This window comes from Ambystoma mexicanum, chromosome 1q (assembly GCF_040938575.1).
Source record: "Ambystoma mexicanum isolate Mex_15411 chromosome 1q, UKY_AmexF1_1, whole genome shotgun sequence".
Lineage (NCBI taxonomy): Eukaryota > Metazoa > Chordata > Amphibia > Caudata > Ambystomatidae > Ambystoma > Ambystoma mexicanum.
In genome coordinates, this window is record NC_090922.1 from 395,370,053 (window position 1) to 395,383,215 (window position 13,163).

At 48.2% G+C, this 13,163-nt stretch overlaps 1 protein-coding gene across 1 annotated transcript in view; it reads left to right on the plus strand.

Annotated features, from left to right (window-relative positions):
• The window catches only part of FTO (FTO alpha-ketoglutarate dependent dioxygenase), a 2,588,464-nt gene that overhangs the window by 1,017,607 nt on the left and 1,557,694 nt on the right, over positions 1-13,163 (plus strand). The gene's annotated exons all lie outside the window — the stretch shown is intronic.

Consider the following 13,163-nt stretch of genomic DNA (forward strand, 5'->3'; position numbering starts at 1 on the left):
AGGTTTGTCCTCCTTTCAATTATACTGAGACAACAAAAGAGCAGCCATGACATCCTGAAAAATAGTACTGTGATGAAGAAGATGCATGGAGTGCAGAAGAGCACGCCACGGAACCGCATTGAGTAGACCAACCTATTCAATAAGGTTGAACCTGACGAACAAATAAAAAGCAAGGAAGGACTTCAAACGAGGACCAGTCCTCCCTGGAGGAACTGCGGGGAAGAGGACTGTGTTTGCTGCACCTGGGAAGGAAGTTGGGATGCCCAGGTCGAGAGCTCCGGAGCCGGTCCTGAGATACTGGCTGGGACGGCAGGCTGGAGGAGGAAGACGGCAGGCAATCCCGAGCTGTCAAAAGTGAGACGACTACCTGAAGGAAGGCCGGTGCTGCAGAGCCGCCGCCGACCAAGCAGAGCCTTGGCAAGCAGCACGAATCCCACAGCTGACAGAGGAAGCTGGAAGAAAGCAGACATCCTTGCGAGCCAAACCCACAGGTACGCGAAGGGGCATGGAACCGCTAGGAAGCAGTAGTAGTTGTGGCAAGAGAGAAGGGGGAAAGAATACCCCTACCTAGGGCCTGGGATCCTGATAAGCAGACCCTGTGGCAAACAGGAAGGGGGAAAGAATACCTCGATCCTAGGGTCTGGGTCCCTGATGATTGGAAGAAGTTGTGGCAAGCCGAAAGGGGAACGGAATACCACGAACCCAGGGTCTGGGACCCTGATAAGGAGAAGAGGTGGTGGCAAGCCAGGCAGGGGGAGGAATACCCTGAACGGAGGGTCTGGGACCCTGAAACTAATAGCAAAGAAGCTGTTACATCTTTGGTCGTATGGTGGTCATATATGATGGTGCTTGGCACAAGAGTAAACCAAGCCTACCCAGATGGAGGAAGACAGAAGGGAATACCACAGTTGCTCATCTTCATATTCACAGTACCTGGGAGAAAGGTGAATCAGGTTGGCTTTGCAATAGGTAGTACTAGGCAGGAGATTACACCAAGTCTACCTAGAAGTAGAACTGTTAAAGCCAGGTGAGTCTGGGACTCGCACCCATAAAAGAACAGTTGTAATTACTCTTCTTAGTCACAGTGCGGAGGAGAAGAGTAGTGTATTTGTATTTGTAGTTTTTATAAAGTGCTACTCACTCATGGGCTTCAAAGCGCTCAAAAGACAAAACAGGACATACATAACAGATTGCAATGATGGGGGTAAGCTGGGGAAACTGGTCGAATCTGATCAGATCTGTGAGAAGGGCGGCCTAGTCTGGGTCAAGATTGAACAGGTGAGTGAGTGAACCTGGTGGGCCTTGTAAAAGGTAGAGAAACCTGGAGATTGGAGACAACCCCTAGGATTGTGAAAATTGTGGCAAAGTCAAAAGAAGGGAGACATTCTCTTGACCCCTGTGGAACTTTGTTTTTGCACTATTTTAAACTTTGTGTTTGGAACTTTTGAAAAGAACTGTAAAGGATCTGCTACGAAGACCCTCCTTTGCACCTTTTGGTTAAGGTGTTAGTGTGAGGGCTAGAGTTAGGGTTTTGACACATTGGTGGGAAAAAAAATGTGTTACATCCTGGCAGACCCATTTAATATTTTTGTTGAGGCAGGGAAAACCCTCATTGTGTTAGGGCTAGCAAGGCCTTTCCCCAACCCTATTTATACTTTATGAAAAGTATGTAGTAACAATAATGCTACCTGTGTGTCAATCTCTCACTACTGCACCCTCACACTTCACTTTAGTGTTCCATGAATGCTATTGTTACTTTTGCTCCTCCCATGCCCCAGACCCAGAGACATCCCTGCTGCCAATCATTTAACTAATGGATGTTTGTCGCTGCTCTCAATGGTGGAGGGCTGGCTGACACAGTGACATGGATATAAAAAACTGTGAGTAGTCATGGTACATAAGTTAGAGGCTACAGTAGTTTCTCTCAGCGGGAGCCCAGATTTTATGTCCATGTACAACAAAACATTGTCATGTATAGAATTGATTTAAATCATTGATACCAAAGGAGTCTTTTTGCCTGCATTGTACACATGGTCAGGATGATTGGGCTGTGACTATTATGTTGCGATTGAGCTATGTACTTTATCTGCGAAGGAATCAGTTAAACAGCATTTCTGTACTGACCATCGGAAAGGATCCCGTTGTCTCCTGTCTCATGAAGTTCTGAAAGGATATATGGTTAGTGTCCGATGACCAACTTGTGTGCAGGAACAGCAAAGGACTTGAAAACATAGTGCTTGCCTTTGCTCCATACAAGTAACGTATATGTTTTGAAATGTCCTCACTGTAGGTGCACAATTCTCTTAAGTGCAACACTACCGCATCCACCATCTGCTTGCACCTGACTTCGGCATTGCTCACCTGTGCAGTGTTGAGAGACGCCCCAATTTTAGAAGACGAATTAGCGTCCTGCAGCCAGGACAATGGCCTGCATGGTTCTTAATGGCCCAGCCAATATTTCACTGTAGCTCGGTGTAGAACCTTCTCTCTTCACTGACTATGGAACAAAGGACTTTCCACAAGACCCATGCCCTTCCATGGAAACCCAGCTTTGATCGCCCACAGCTTGTCCGGCCACATTCAAAATCGAAGTGGAAACAAGACCACAGCAGAAAGGAAACCTGATGCGAATTCAAGCCGAAAAGGGCGAAGGTCCTGATGTTGGCATTGAAGAACAAGATGGTGGCATTGAACTTTGCAAGTGCTATATCATTCAGTACAAAAAATACACAATAACAGTGCACTGATGGGTTAGATTAACAAGGATTCAATTTAATCAACCAAAGCAGCCGACATTCGTTTCGACCTTCACTGTCTTTTTCCAGGCTGAATACATGAATAGCGACTCATCCATAATACAATATATAATCCAGCGTCCCAATGTGGATAACAAAAGTGATTGCAAATAAAAAACACTATATACGACATACAGAAACATCAAAGTTACAAATTGGTCAAACAGGGCATACAAGTCGGGTGTAAGTCGAGGTCCAACATAACAATAATTATTGTTCCATATACAAGCAATTGTCCAAAAAATACCTGGGGGAAAAGGTTGGAAGAGACATTAAAAAGAACGGAAAATAAATAAAAAGAGAAAAACAAAGAGGGTAAACCAGGTTCTATTGATGCAAAACTTTACATAACAATGCACTGCCTAACAACCATATGTTGGTTACACATCTGAACCATTACCACGGCCAAAGTCTCCATGCATAAACATGCTTGATAGAATGCCCCTGCACCAGCACCAACACCTAGTGAACCTGGGTGCGACGTTCCACGTCTCTCTACTCAAAAGCTAAATTCAACTTGTAACAGCGTGTCACCTGATTGCCTACATGGGTAGAAAGGAAGTGTGAAAATCAAATAGTTGCAAACTCAGTGCACATGCCCACATGCCTACCAAACAATACACAGTATCCGAACCGCAATTGCCAGCGCCTGGTATTTCAATGCAAATCTTATCTACTCATTTACTGGTGTCCTTGCATGATAGAGATACTGCACATGAGCGTATAGTATTGGATGTACTAAATGCCTTTAATATTGAACAGCATACAATGAAAAGGAAGTTGACTAGCAAGTCTAAATTCACCCCGTATTTCAGGGCGACAATGTGATTGATGCATTTTACAAAGCAGTAATTTGCAACATACATGTAGTTTATACTTCACAGCATACTCACAGCATACTCACAAATCCAGTATATCAATTCAAGAACTACCGGCTTGAGGAAACTGCTTTCTAATAATTCTCTTATCATTAAGGAAGCAGATAAAGGTGGCAATGTAGTGATTCTGGACAAACAAGATTACATTAAGATGGCTCATAATCATTTGAACGTGCCAGGTTGCTACACAGAGCTCAGGTCTAATTCTACCAAGGCTATTGAATCTTCTGCTCCCAAGTTGATCAATAAATGGCAAAAAGGCCTTCTGGCTCTGGAAGAAAGGATATTTGTATCTGTGGAACACCCAACCATGCCCACTATGTATGTTTTGCTTCCGATCCTTAAGGATCCATAAGGATTATGATTGAATACCTAAATCGCATAATGTTGGTTGGCATTGCCAAAGGCCTGACTCACTAATAATCGGGATAAAGGTGTTTCGTCTATGCAAAGTGTAACTAGGGCAAAAAAAGAAGTGGAGTAGATCTTAGCTAATAACCCCAAAAAGGGGGCAACTAAAATCATCATGGTTAGACCACACAATGTCATGGCCCTTAAGGATAATTTATTGTGCCTTGCCCTGGTGATAAGGCATCCCTCCCTTATGAAGTTGGTCCACAGGAGGTTTTCCTGGATACCATTTGTGGTAAGTATCATGTGGTTGCGATATGATTGTATATGTAACTCTTTGTCTTGCCTTAGTGCTTTTGTGGCAGCTTTAAGCTGCATTTTTAGGTCAGATATGCCTGATTTACCTCAAGGCAATGGGTTACTAAAGTGTCCTAGCACATTTATCTTTAACAGATGTGACTTAATATGCTGTAGCCAAGGTATGGCCTTTGCATTTGGTTTAGGTAGACAGACTCTCAGAATAAAGTGCGTTAGAGCAGCATTAGGATGGTTCCATAGGCGGAGTCCGAATATATTAGTTCATCCTCTAAAAAGGGAAGGTTCAGTTTCATGTGGGACGAGAAATTGGATGCAGATAGTGGCAGGCCCAAGATTTTCTTAATAGAATTGATTGCAATAACGTATAGACTACTTAAGACTGTAAAGTCCCAGGTTTGGTCTTAAATACATTAAGGGCCATGTACACTGGTTGGGATTTACATACGGGTTGATTGGGTATGATGCAGTGTGAGTCGTTTTGGGTTATTGAGTTTCGCGTTGAATGTAGGTGAATACATTTTAGTCTTGTGTGTTTTTGTGAATAGTGATTTCCCCTCTATTCCAAATGTGTAACCTGACCTAAGGTGGTTTTCTTTACTTGACACTGTTCCCGTGTATTATATTCTTGAGTTTTTCCCCTGTTTATTTTTTCACTTTTTACATTGTATTGTGCTGGTGAATATTAATAACCGATTGAAGGTGTTTTTTAACCATTGTTAATCAATTTAATAAAATGTATATATTTTTTGGTAATTTGTTTATTCCGAATGTATATTGTGCAGTGTCAATATGGTTGTTTGATCCCTTACCTTAGGGTTGTGATAAAATCCCCCCAGTTTGGAAGACTGGTCTAGCGAGAGGTCCATGTCTCATCTGTGCTACTTCACTGTTCACCAAACCAAACTTTTTGTATGTTATATTAAGGTTTTCCTAAGTTAGGGGGAAAGTTTGGTGGGGCAGTATAAATACTCTGTTCCCCCAACCTCTTTTCGTGTTAGTTTGGGATTTACATACCCTGATGAATCTGTAGATGCCGCCTACTGCATGCTCCATTTCCCCACTTTGTTTTGAAAATATCTCACCCAAATAGTCAAAACTGACCTTTAAATCTATGGAGTTCATAAAGGACGTGTACTGTGTGATGAGGAGTTGTAAAGCTTGCAGAGTGTGAGCTAAAAGGACTGTATCATCTGCATATATTAGGGCTGGGAATCGGAATCTTGGGCACGTCTGTGCCAGAAGTACTATACTATTCAAGGGGATTGGTTCCTCCGACATATTCCACATCTATGACAGTAATCACCACAGCTGTGCTGCTTCGGAAAATTTTCGGCGTCTGCATCCTGCGTCAATGACATCGATACGCCCCTTCGAGGACCTCCTCCGATGGCTGACGTCACCCGATGTTATATGCAGGATGCCCGTAGCCTCAGTTCCGTTTTTTCCGCGAACGTGTTCGCTTCGGAATCTTGGTGCGCCTCTGTTCTTCTACTGTTGAATCGGTTCTTCATTTCTACCCCGGGGTCAGGCTTCAAGAAGTGCCGCGGCTGCGGTTCCAAGATGTCGTTTAAGGACCCTCACAAGGTCTGCCTGTGGTGCCTCGGCGAGGACCACGCTGCGACGATTGCCAGTCTTTAACGTCGAAGGCCTTGTGTGAGCAAAAGAAGAAGCTTTCTGTAGGTAAGGTTTCCAAACCCCGGAAGTCGAAATCCGTGGGGCTTTCAACCGACGATTCGAGGGGCGTCGATTATGCGTTGGTGTAAATCCAAGGGGTCTCGGTACTGGAGTGGTTCCCGCCATTCCTCTGCCTCTTCTAGGCACTCGCGGAAGCACCGTCACCGGTCGCCTTCCCCGTCCTCGTCTGAGGACTCCGCCAGTCGGCAGGTAGCTTGTCCCAACAAGCATTCATCTCCGGCGGAATGGGATGCATTTCGCAAGGAGATGATAGCGATTTTTGAATTGCAGGGCTCCGTTCCATCCGCGACTTCGAAAGAAGCCGGCAAGGAACGCACTAGGGCCTCCACTCGCACGCCTTCGGGCTCGGGCGGTCGGCGCAATCATCGGGTGCCGTCGAGGTCCTGATCGGACCAGTTTGATTGCTCTAGACATGCCCATTCCAGGTCCCGGTCCTCGACGCCATCAAGACCGTCTGAGCCTGTGAGGTCTTCTAAGAAGACACCGACGCCATCGGTGCCATGTCCGTCGAGGGACTCGAACCGAGGCTCCGCCTCCGAGTACGTCATCGGCGCCGAGGCCGTCGGAGGACGCGCTCGGGGCTCCGGCCTCAAGGCCTGTGTTGAAGCCGTCGGTGCAACGCTTGCCGTTGGCACCACGCTCGACATCGACGCAAATTCCATTGGCGCCCTCAGCGCCTTTTGTGGAGGCTTTACCGGAGGTACACCGTGCATCGGTGGAAACTCTGAGGAAGGCCCTGAAGAAGTCGGTGAGGCCTGTATTTGAACCCTTTTCTGTGCCCTCATCCAGGGATTTATTCCTGCCTCTGGATTACATCTCTGAGGTGGATGATGGGTCTGATGATGGTTTGGTTCCGGATGAGGTTCCTGACAAACTATTGTCTGGTCATAGCCAGATGGAAGACCTGCGTCAGTCTTTGCACAACGCCAGTGGTCTGGACACCTCTCTGGAGGTTGAGTTTGGTAGGCCTGAGCCTGGCACGCACGCCGAGTCTTCATACCGGCGTCTCATGTCGAGGGTGACGGAGTACTTGGGGTGGTCTGCGCCACCAGTGGATTTTCTGCAGGATGACCTGACAGATATCTTAGACCAAGGTCCACCAACTGAGGGCTTAGACTTCTCCGGAGAGTCTCCCGGTGGTGAATAAGTCGTTGCTGAAGAAATACCGTCCAGCCAGTGGCGACCTCGGCTACTTGACTTTGCACCCCACTCCGGAGAGTTTGGTGGTGCAGGCGACTACGGCCCTAGCAAAGCAGGCGTCATACCCTACCATCCCTCCTGATAGGGATGACAAAGTTTTCACGGTTGGGCGAAGAAAGTATTTTCTTCAGGGGGTATGGCTTTGAAGGCAGCCAACTCTGTGTGTGCCTTAGCACGTTTCACTCACACTCTATGGAATTGTGGATCTTTGGCGGCTGAACATATTCCCGAAGGGGAGGAACAGGGTGGCTTTCTTGCCCTTGTACAAGATGGCAAGGATACCATTTGTGAATCCGTTCAATTAGGTCTGGACGTGGCAGACTGTGTCAGCCGGTCCATGGCGGCGAGCACCGTGATGCGCAGATTTGCGTGGTTGCGGAAGTCGGGGTTTGCTCCTGATGTACAAGCCCGGCTTTTCAACATGCCCTTTGATGGTGACCATCTTTTTGGCAGCAAGGCTGACGAGAGCCTTGAGAGGTTGCGGACCTCCAAAGCTGCAGCGAAGTCGTTGAGCGCTGCAGTTCACCAACCTCCGTCTTTTCGTCCTAGGGGACAGCAATGGAGGGGAGGTTCCTTTTAATACTACTCGTCTTTTGGTAGATCGGGGGGAGCTGCCAGTCAAAGGGGCCAACGTAGGAGTACCAGAGGTGGAAAACAAGGTACACGAGGTGCCAAAGCCGCTCGGGCAGTGTCCTCTTTGCCCTCAGGCACTGCTGCAGCACTTCAGCTCAGTCATGAGGCCATGTCCCATGGTTCGCTGGTTGGGGGAAGGCTGGCACAGCATCTTGTAGAATGGCGTGCCATTACTTCAGATGTGTGGGTTCTGGAGATCATAGCCCACGGCTACTGTCTTCCTTTCCGGCAGAGGCCTCACAAGGGTCCCCACCAAGCTCATGGTGGTGGTGGCAGCGTATCTCAGGAAAGGGGGGATTCACGTCTACCCCTACCTGGATGATTGGTTGATCAGGGCGCGCTCTCCCGAGCAAGTCCGGGATCATCTGTCAGTCACCTGCCACTCCCTTCACAGGCTGGGCTTCTCCCTCAACTTAAAGAAGTCCTACTTGACACCTACCCAGCGGTTCCAGTACATCGGAGCAGTGCTCGACACATCTCTGGGGCAGTTTTTGCCTCCCCAGGTGAGGGCTCATCACATTCTGCAGATGGTGGACAAGTTTGAACGTGCCCAGAGTCTCCCGGCATTCGAGTTCTTGAGGTTGCTCGGCCTCATGGCATCCTGCATTCTCCTTGTGCCAGAGGCCAGGCTGCGGATGAGATCTCTGCAGTGGGCTCTCAAGATGCAGTGGTCGCAATCCTCCGGCAGGATGTCGGATCCCGTTCAGGTGCCGATCTCGGTCGCCCAGTATCTTCTGTGGTGGGCCATCGAAGGCAATCTGATGAAGGGGGCTCCGTTTTGGCTTCCTTGGCCGGAGGTGACGATTGTGACGGAAGCATCCCTCACGGGATGGGGAGCTCATGCCAACGAGTTGACAGTCAGCGGTCGTTGGTTTCCGTCGGAGTCCAGACTCTATGTCAATCTGTTGAGCTGAGGGCCGTCAGGCTAGCCCTGAAGGCTTTTCTGCCGTCTGTGCGGGGGAAGAATGTCCTGATTCTGACAGACAATACAGTGGCCATGCACTTCCTCAACAGAAAGGGGGGCAGGGTCTCTCCCTCTGTGCAGAGAGGCGATGCAGCTCTGGTTCTGGGCCATCCAGCAGGAAATTTCGATCTCGGCAGTTCATCTGGCCGGAGACGAAAACGAGGCGGCGGACGCTCTGAGCAGGCAGAGCACGGTCTCTCATGAGTGGGAGCTGTCTCAGGAGATTCTGCTGGAGATCTTCGCCCTTTGGGGGACCCCACAAGTGGATCTCTTCGCCACCAGTGTCAACCGGAAGTGCGAGAGATTCTGCTCGTGTGAATTTCCTCCAAGACGAGCATTAGGGGACGCGTTCGTAGTGGAGTGGTCCTTTCCACTGCTGTACGCGTTTCCTCCAGTCCCCGTCATTCAGCAAGTGCTGCAGACGTTATGGAGGTTCGGTTGCCGAATGATCCACATTGCTCCGGCATGGGCCAGGAGAACGTGTTACCCGGACCTTCTCGACATGTCCATCTGCCCTCCACGCCGTCTTCCCTACCGAGACGATCTGATCACACAGGATGGGGGTCAGGTGCTCCATCCAGAGGTCAAGTCTCTCAACCTTCATGCTTGGCTTCTGAAAGGTTGAGGTATAAGGATTGGGACCTCCCTGAAGACGTGATGGAGGTGGTGTTGTCGGCCAAAAGGCCCGCAACAAAGTCCCTGTACCGTTGCCGTTGGAGAAAGTTCTGCGACTGGTGCAGGGTTAAGAATGTGGATCGTTTTTCATGTGCCATTCCTGTGGTTCTGTCTTTTTTTGCTTTCGTTAGCCCACAAGGGCCTGCAAGTGGGTACCATTAAATGTTAACTGGCGGCGCTGTCCATATTTAAGCGCTCGTCTGAGGAGTGTTCTTATTTTAAGATTCCTTTGATTTCTCAGTTTCTGAAAGGGCTCACTAATGTGTTCCCACCGTCACCTTTCCAGGTGCCCGGTTGGGATTTGAACCTGGTTCTAAAATTCCTAATTGGAGCTCCGTTTGAGCCTTTACATTCTTGTGTCCTTTGAGACTGTTGACGTTTAAAACTGTATTTGTAGTTGCGGTTACTTCCGCTCGCAGAGTGAGTGAGTTGCAGGCACTATCCACTAAGCCACCCTTCACGGTGTTCCATAAGGACAGGGTTTTCCGTAGGGATCGCCCTTCTTTTCTTCCGAAGGTTGTGTCGGAACTTCATTTGAGACAGAAGGTCATTCTTGCAGCATTCTATCCTCCTCCGCATCCTGGTAAAGAAGAGGAGAGGCTCCATAGGTTAGATCCTAGGAGCGCTTTAAGTTTCTACATCTCACGCATGTCCCGGGTCAGAGTGGACGATCAGCTCTTTGTAGGATACGCTGGAAGGCGTTTGGGATAAGCTGTTACTAAGCAGACTTTGTCTAGATGGATTATCTTGACAATCTCTGAATGTTACCGTTTGGCAGCTAAGGACCCTCCGGTAGGCTTACGGGCCCATTCTACTAGGGGTGTGGCTGCCTCTACTGCTCTGCAGAGGGGTGTTCCCATTCATAACATTTGTGAAGCAGCCACATGGGCCTCTGTCCATACTTTTGTCAAACACTACTCCCTGGGTTCTATCCATGGGCAAGATTTGGCCTTTGGTAAGGCAGTCCTCTATTCTCCAATTTGATTGGGCATTCTAAAATTCCAAATTCTTTTTCCACCTCCATACAGTGGTACTGCTTTGGGAGTCTGTTATAGATGTGGAATACATCGGAGGAACCAATCCCCTCGAAGAACAAGTTACTTTCTTATCTGGTAACGTTCTTTCGATGGGATGTTCTGACGACGTATTCCACATCGCAGCCTCCCAGCCTGCCCCTCTACAGAATTTCTTATGCGATTGCAGCTTTCGTTTCCGCAAGGCTCTCTGTAGTAATACTGGCAGAAGATTGGTGCCACACGTTCTGGGAAAAAACTACAACTGAGGCTACGGGCGTCATGCGTCCTACATATAATATCGGGTGACGTCAGCCGTCGGAGGAGGTCCTCGAAGGGGCGTATCGACGTAGGACGCAGACGCCGAAAATTTTCTGAAGCAGCACAGCTGTGGTGATTACTGTCATAGATATGGAATACGTCGTCGGAACATCCCATCGAAAGAACGTTACCAGGTAAGAAAGTAACTTGTTCTTCTGCCACTAAACTGTCCTTCTTCTTTAACTTTCTCCACTGTATTCTGTGTTCATTAGGGATGTTATTTTTATAGAAGCCTCATAGTTGGATGGCAGTATACTACACGAAGCCCTGCCAAATCTGGCCACCGTGACAAATCCAGGGAATTTCTCCCTACTCCCCAAGGGGGACCCACCCCTATGGGACTAGGACGGTGAGCCTACTAGGCAATACCCTCCTTGGGGGTCAGGGCAAGCAGGATCCACTGAGGGTGATCCACTCTCTGCGGACGAGGAATACTCAAGTCAGGGTTACATTCCGCCTCCCTTTCCCCTAAAAGCCTAGTGTTTGTTGGTTACATGGGAAGCAACCATGTTGATAATATGCAGGGCTCCTTTAAGGTGGATGGGCTGGTGATCGACCTCTGCTCTCTCCCACCTCCTGTAGAATTGCCTTTAAGCAGTGGCAGTGGTTCTATGGCAGTCACCCCAATTACCAGCAGAGAGCTACTCTGGGCCATCAAAAACTCCCTGCAGCAAGAACCGTAGATTCAGCCATGAGGCAAAGTTTACTGTCTTTATTATCTAACAAAATGACGGGAATCACACTAGGAAAACATGTATTTTCCATAGTTCTCATCTTCTGAGCGTGACACCCGATTCTATCCGGGTGTGACACCACAAAACCAAGATCCATCCCCAAAAACCTATTGAGCGTTCACATTATTTAGTTTAGGCGATCTATATACACTTTCAATAAGGGTTAGTTCTCCTACTGCGTAGCCGTATCTGGTGGCTCCTCCTGGGACCACTTCTACACTTCACAAAATACAAAGTTACAGGACCGTAGGGAGACTATTGGCGCCTGCAACATATTATACCCTCACGTGAAGGGTGACTATGGATTGGGCAGGGTGGGTCCTCCCAACCCAGGGACCCCAGACGGTTACCAGGCTGACTGTACCGTCTCAAGGCAATGAGAATGAACATGGAGAAGCTGTGTGTTCCCTAATGTTGCCACCTCTGATCACCTAAGCCTGGGAGAGTGCATTCAGTTGTCAGATCATGAGCAACACTTGTATCTTCCTAACTCTGACTTGGTGGGATCAGTTTCTACCCGTCTACCTTGATTGAACAGGCTTTGTCTTGCTCTGCTTGATTACGTGTGTTGAGACCATGAAATGGAGCTCTCTTGCCTGTATTTATAATGATTTTAGCCTGAATAACTTGCAGGTGGCTTATCGTCTTGGTAACCAGGAACTTTGTGTCTCCACTAGTCCTTGGATGGGTGCATCGTTTCTGCTTACCTCTGGCTGCAGTGATCATGCAAGCCCTTCCCTGTACTTTCTCATTAATTTCAGTGGGCCTATGGCTTCCATATTTGTCCTTATGGCTTTTCCATGTTAGTGGCAATCAAACATGTGCAAGCTTGGTATATGTATACTTCGGTGTCTTGCGGTTTAGCTTTTGCGAAGAATGTGGATATATATAGACATGTATGTGTGTCTGTCATCTACCTGCATGAGTTCTAGGGATGTCCTTCGTGTCTGTATGCAATAAACTAGTGCAAGTTTGTTTAACTTTGTGAATGGATGACTATGTACTTTATGTCTACGTGTGGCTATGTTGCGATGTCAGTGACGACGTCATTGATTTCTTGATTTGCAGTCAGGAAACTTGTTTGATTGATGGCATCTCCATTTCCTCCAGATCATCGACCGGGTATGGCCTGAGAATGGTTGTCTGAGAGAGTAGCGTGTCTAACATCAGCGATGCATCGATGATGGCAGTGAAGGGCTTAAGAGTGAAGTGTATCTGTCGTGCCTCTGTTTTCGGGCTGAGAATCATGTGTGGGCCATGAGGGCCTCCATCTTCAACTTCTCTTGTTAGTTCTAGGGAGGAGCTTCAAGACTGAAGAGCACGAAGCTGGGGGGAGAGAATCTGGCAGGGAATCTGAAGCAGCTACCCACCCCATAATGCAGAGGAAGGAGAACCATGCAAAGAATGTGGTGGGTGGAGAGCAAGGGCTCTGAATATGGCTGCTGCTTCGATGAAGGCGAGTCCCCAGGCAGTCCGGAACCGCTGAAGCAGGAAGCATGCAGCAATGCAACACGAGGTACCAGCCTCACAAAGTCTGAATACTAAGCTACCGAAAGGGAAGGAGAGAAACAGGAAAAGCAGACCGA